General features: G+C 41.3%; 1 pseudogene; it reads left to right on the top strand.

Annotated features, from left to right (window-relative positions):
• Window positions 1-3,823: 3,823 nt before the first annotated feature.
• On the top strand, window positions 3,824-4,263 carry LOC110583523 (annotated as a pseudogene).
• Window positions 4,264-6,475: the final 2,212 nt, after the last annotated feature.

The raw sequence follows: 6,475 nt of genomic DNA on the forward strand, positions 1-6,475 counted from the left end.
ACTGTCTGCACTCACTTCTCTTGATGAAATACTGGCAGAGTGTCTAGTTACTCAAGCAAAACGAAGGATAGTAACAAATTGTCAAAGATCCTAAACATCAACATTGCTGACTGTGTTTAGTAAAATGCCATTTTTCTCTACCTCTGAACTGGAAGAATTAAGTTGGGCCTTCCCAATGCCAGAGCAACTGACCTCCATCCAAGGGGTAGATGAGATACGTGGAAAAATCTGACTTAATGGTTCTTTGCTCTTATTTATATTGCTACATCTTTTACCAAAGATCATCAGACTAACATTATGGCAGCCTACACAAGCAACACAGTCAAATGTAGGGAAAGAAAAGTCAAGTCAATCTAAACATGCATTTTGTATTTTATCCTAAGAGTCAAGTTCATTGAAAAAGTTGTTTCTTTGGACTGAGCAGTGATTTTGCTGATATGAGCAGTGATTTTGCTGATATGACCAGTGAAGTCAGCTAAAATAATAAGCCTGTTTTATACATAAAGATGCAAGGTATCTGAAAAACACCCTTACTGCAGTCCACATCAAGGACAGTTTATGAAGGTAGCAGAGGAGTCCCTAAAGCGAGGCCTTGCTAAAGACACTAGGATTAACACCCTGGCAGACACACAAGAAGGGCAGGAATCCTTGTTCTCAGCTTCTCCACCCAGAGGGCAATTGTCCAGCCAAGATTAAGTTGAAAAGACATGACAAATTATTCTAAACTCTAACAGAGAGAATTTCACAACCATCTGATTCAAATGGAAACGCAGACCTCAGATCAGATAACTAAGGTCCAAACATTAAAAAAAAAAAAGGCTTGAAATGTCTGATTTATCTACATTGGTTTTATTATACCGATGTTCAGAATTGTCCAAAACTAAAGTTCACTTTGTGGAAAGCATTTCCCAAAAGTAGATGCAGCCAATAGTTTAAAACCGGTCATTTAAAGTCACGAAGGAAATCTGTGAACCCACTTAGATATTGAACGTAAAACAGTGACACTACTCTTTTTCCAAAAGTGATTCTTTTATAAACTACTGTGATTTATTTTTTTTTAATTTTAGATTTGCAAATCTAAAATACATTGAAATGTAGTGATTTTGTGTTTACAGTTGAACATCAAAATATAAAAAACTAGGGGCGCCTGGGTGGCTCAGTCGGTTAAGCGTCTGCCTTCAGCTCGGGTCATGATCTCAGGCTCCTGGGATCGAGCTCCACATGGGGCTCCCTCCTCAGCAGGGAGCCTGCTTCTCCCTCTCCCTCTGCCTGCCACTCCCCCTGCTTGTGTTCTCTCTCTCTTGCTTTTTCTCTGTCTACTAAATAAATAAAATCTTAAAAAATAATAATAATAAACTAAAGACTTGGAAATTGAAATTAACTTAGTTGGGTCACTTACCCAAGAATCCCATATACTATCCTTGTTAAGGAGAGAAATGTATTATATTCTTAATTTCTCTAAGAATATAAAGCATTGTGGTTATTGTGGCACTTGTGAGAAACAATATAGCACAGTGGTTAAGATGTGGACTCCGGAGCCAGATTTAAACTTTCAGACCTGGGGTTCAAATCCTAGCTGTACCACTTACTAGTTGTGTGAACTTAAGCAGATTGTTTAACCTTCAACGTTGACTCACTTTCCTCCTATACCACATTGTCCCATTATGTCCCATTAAAAAGACAAAATGATTTAATATTAATATAGCACTTAGAATGGTGCCTGGGGCATATTAATTTAACATAATGAATTATGAAATATGTCTCTTATTAAATAAGAATCATTTCCTTAAGTAATACAAAATGTCTCTGCGGTACATAATATAAAGCTAATTTAAAACTACCCTACCTATATGTGACCAATTTACTCTAAAAGCCATTAGAACATACAGGGTGCCTGGGTGGCTCAGTCAGTTAAGCGTCTGCCTTTGGCTCAGGTCCTGGGATCCAGCCCCACTTTGGGCTCCCTGCTCAGCAGGGATTCTGCTTCTCCCTCTCCCTCTGCCCCTCCCTCCACCACTTGTGCTCTCTTTCTCTCTCTCTCAAATAAATAAAATCTTAAAAAAAAAAAAGCATAATACCACCCAAAGTTTAATTTGATTAGCCAGCATTAAATTACTAAGATTGCAGATTTGTTCAAGCAATCTCTCCGGTAAATTCATTCTCATTAGAACATCTATCAAAGGATGGAAGAGAAAAAAAAGGGTAGAGTATGGAATGCTCTGACTGTTACGTATAGCCACTCTCCATTCATTCCTTCAGAGGTCGGAACAACTGGCCCTGAGAGCTGACCTGCTAAGTAGTGGCAGCATCTTTAGAATTGACCAGGGAAGCTTTTATTTTTTTTTTAAATTTGAGTGAAAACCAATATAAAGGACCCTCTTACCTAACTCCTGAAATTGTCACTTGTCTGCTATCTCTCCCTTCATCACTGTCAGAGATTATTCTTCCTGGAGCAAAAGGGTAGTAGAGTCTGACTCCATTTTTTTAAATATTTGACCTCTGACACTTTCAAGCCCCCCTTCTCACTCTTCCTCTCTTGCCCCACATCTGGGTAAACCAATAAGAAGACCCCAGCATTCCTTCCCTTGGTGGGGGGGGGGGCGCCGCAGGGAGGGAGTCCAAACAAACTTTGGGAACCCTCACCCTGGCCCCACCCCCTAACCACAATAAAAATCAGATACTCTCTGCCTAAGCCATTCTAGACCAGTTTGGATGTCTGCTCTCTCCGGGAAGTCCCATTATGTAAGTAATAAACCTTTTCATACTCTCTTGGGGTTTCTGTGTGGTGTCATGAATCTTAAAACCCAAATCAATTGAGGGTGGGGAGGTTGATCCCAGCCTCCGTGGGGCAACCAAAAACAACTGGAGCAGCAAGCAGTGTTGTGTAGTTGATGACCGCATGACCACCTTTGAAGGGAGTCTTCCTTCCTTTGCTCTTGGCTTACTCACTGACTCTGATGCGAGCTGGGGAGCATGCACTTGGAACCACACTGCTGCCTGTTGTCAAGCTTATGCTTTGAGTTGTGCGTGGCAGTGCTGCCTCTGCCAAGTCCTAGAGTTTCTGTTTACAGATTTAACCTAAATTGGAAGTTTCAATAATTAGAGTTTAGGTACAGGATTATGGGATTGGGGTTGGGGTGGTGTCACAGATCTCCTTAAAGTGGTCCTAGGTCATGTGTCTTGGCCTAGATCAATCAGTATGTCTTGGACTGAATCATGTGTCCCAATTCTATGACCTACACTAGGCTCTGGGGGGCAGCTCTTACCCTGTGACCATTGGTTGTATAGATCCCACTCTAGAGTGCTCAGGGGAAGACTGATACTCTATGCAGTATACAAGCCTATCACATGGCCACTTGTGGGAGGAAGAGTCTTTACAAATTTTACTTCAGTTCATTTATGCTGTTACTTACAAATTGGCCTGCCTTGAATAGGGTCCCCTCCAACAAAAGGCTCTAGAATCTGTCCGAAGTACATTATAATAGGCACTCCCATTAATGTTTTCCAGGGACTCCTTCACTTAGAGGCATTAGCAACCTCCTCTCAGGCCTCCTAGAGTCTCTGGCCCACCTATGATGACAGTAAGTTGCCCATGAGCCTCTCCTATAAGAAGCTGCTCTCCTTACCTCCAGGCTACACACCATTTGAACATCAACTGGTGGCTGCATGTTGGGCTTTTCTGGAAACAAAGGCCCTCAGTCCATGACTCTCCACACCCAGCTGCCCCCTATGCCTTGGATCACTGAGGCAGCACCCAGCAGACTGGGCACAGTCACAGAGGTCTCCTTATTAAAATGGAAATGGTAAGCGACAGCGATGCAAGATGGCAGCTACCACAGGCTCGGGAGTAAAAGTTCCTCGCAATTTTCAACTGTTGGAAGAACTGGAAGAAGGCCAGAGAGGAGTAGGAGATGGCACAGTTAGCTGGGTTCTAGAAGATGATGAAGACATGACACAAGATGGACAGGGATGATAATTGGGCCTCCAAGAACAATTTATGAAAACCAAATATACAGCCGTAAAATAGAATGTGGACCTAAATACCCAGAAGCACCCTCCTTTGTAAGATTTGTAACAAAAATTAATATGAATGGAGTTAATAGTTCTAATGGAGTGGTGGACCCAAGAGCCATATCAGTGCTAGCAAAATGGCAGAATTCATATAGCATCAAAGCTGTCCTGCAAGAGCTCCAGCACCTAATGATGTCTAAAGAAAACATGAAACTCCCTCAGCCGCCTGAAGGACAGTGTTACAGCAATTAATCAAAAAGAGAAACCACAGTCCCCCCGCTTCCCCCCCATTTGATTTAAGCAGTCATTTTCCACAGTAGTACATTTTCTAGATACGTCTTATAGACCTCAAAGTACTGGAAAGGAAGCTCCCATTCAAAGGCAATTTATCTTAAGATACTTTAAAGGATACTAATTTTTGTCCATTTGAAATATATAAGTTGTGCTATAACAAGAAATAAATAAATAAATAAAATGGAAATGGTACTTACAAGATAGAGCCAAACCTTGGCCTTCTGTAGGAGGAATTGGCTTCCCCGGACCTTAGTCTCTTGCCAGATGTAATGGTGCTACAGAAAGTCATTCCTCTCCCAGACCCACTGGCCACCTGAAGAAAGTATGTGTGTATTTGATTGAAACTCAGGATGAACTGAGTAATCAAAAAAGGGAGTTCATTTACTTCACCTATGGTAAGATCACCATAACATGTGATGGAGCCCTCTAGGTAGCGAATGCTATCTCCAATCAGGACAACCTTGGTTAAGGACAAGACTCAAGGGTCAGCACAGCTGGCCAAACTTTATGCAGTCATCTTAGCAATAGACGATGTTTGGCCAAAAATTGGTCCAATGTGCCTGTTTTTACAGAATCTTGGGACATTACCAATTATCTGGCCACTCAGACCAATGGCAATAACAACTCCTTATCCAAGGTTACCTCTTTTGGGCTAAAAAAACTGTGGGAATTTCTTGCCTCAGACACCCAAAATAAAAATCAAGGTCATGCATGCCTGTCCATATTAAAGCCAAAATAAAAGGCTTCATCTTATTCCTTCCGGAGTGCCAGACATTATTGATGTTATTCCACCAAGGCATGTATTTCTCTCCTCAAAGTACACACCACAGACTCCTGAATAAGATATCCAATGAAACTCCAATAAACCTTAATGGCCACATGCTCTAAGCCTCATAGGGAGTCATAATGGCTTACTTAAATGAGTTCAAAATCAATTAAATGAGACATAGCACATTTCAGCCATCCATCAAACATCAGTGGTGAATTATAATGAATCTGACTCCATTTGTGATGTCTGAATACTGACAACGTTCAAGCCCCATACCCTCCCTTCCCACTTTTTGCCCCACATCTGGGCAAGCCCATAAAAATACCTGAGTTTCATCCCTTGGCATCTGCTGGGTAGTTAAAGCCACAGAGACCCAGAACCCTCACTCTGGCCCCACCCCCTAATCACTATGAAAAGAAAGCCATGCCCTGGGCTCCCAGAAAATCCCATTATGGGAGTAATAAGCCTTTTCATACCCTCTTGATGCATGTGTGTGATCATTGGTCTTGATATTAAAACTAATTTGAGGAGGAGGTATTTTCTTACTCTCTTGAGGACAACCACAGTTGTGTGTCTCACCCTCCTGCTCAGAGACCTCCGATAGCTCCCCCACTGTCCACTGAATTAAATAGAAACTCTTTATCATAGCTACAGATTTACCTTTCCAGTCTCACTTTCCACCATACTCCTTATAAACATAATGCTTCAAAGGTTATTGTGGCCAGAACACACTAGGTCTTTAATTGCCTCCATTCTCTGTGCTTACGCTGTTCCCTCTGTCTTGAGTTTTCTCTTCCACTCACCACCTCTATTTGCCCCTTCTTCAAAGTCATCTTAAAAGTGAACTCTTCCATAAACCCTTTTCTGAGTCTTTCAACCAGACAAACTCTCTTCCTGCTTTGAACCCTGTACCACCATGTTTGAATCTCTGGTAGTGCCTTATCATATTCTACCCTATAACATAGTCATTCACATCTTATTGCTCCTAAAGCTCAAGGGTTGAGACCATGCGCCCTGGAAACAGACATGAATGAATGAATGAATGAATGAATGAATGAATATCTCACATCTGATTCTTGGTACTTACTTGCCAGTGGGCAAGTTACCTCTCCTCGCTAAGCCTCAAGTCCTTCCCAAATGAGAAGAAATAAAATCTTACATATGAAGGGTTCTGCCTATGTCTGATTCATACTCAACACTCAATAAAATGCTAGCTGTTATCATACTTATCCTCTACTGGATCAGAAACAATTTTATGTCAGAAACTCATTTTTCAATCCAATGCAACAACAGTGCCTGGTATATAGAAAGTATTTAATAAATATCTATTGAATAAATGGTTCATAGGACTTCACTGAAACTTTAAAGTAAATTAACAGTAAGATTAGGACAATTAAATCA

The sequence above is a fragment of the Neomonachus schauinslandi genome, chromosome 8 (genome assembly GCF_002201575.2).
Source record: "Neomonachus schauinslandi chromosome 8, ASM220157v2, whole genome shotgun sequence".
Classification (NCBI taxonomy): domain Eukaryota; kingdom Metazoa; phylum Chordata; class Mammalia; order Carnivora; family Phocidae; genus Neomonachus; species Neomonachus schauinslandi.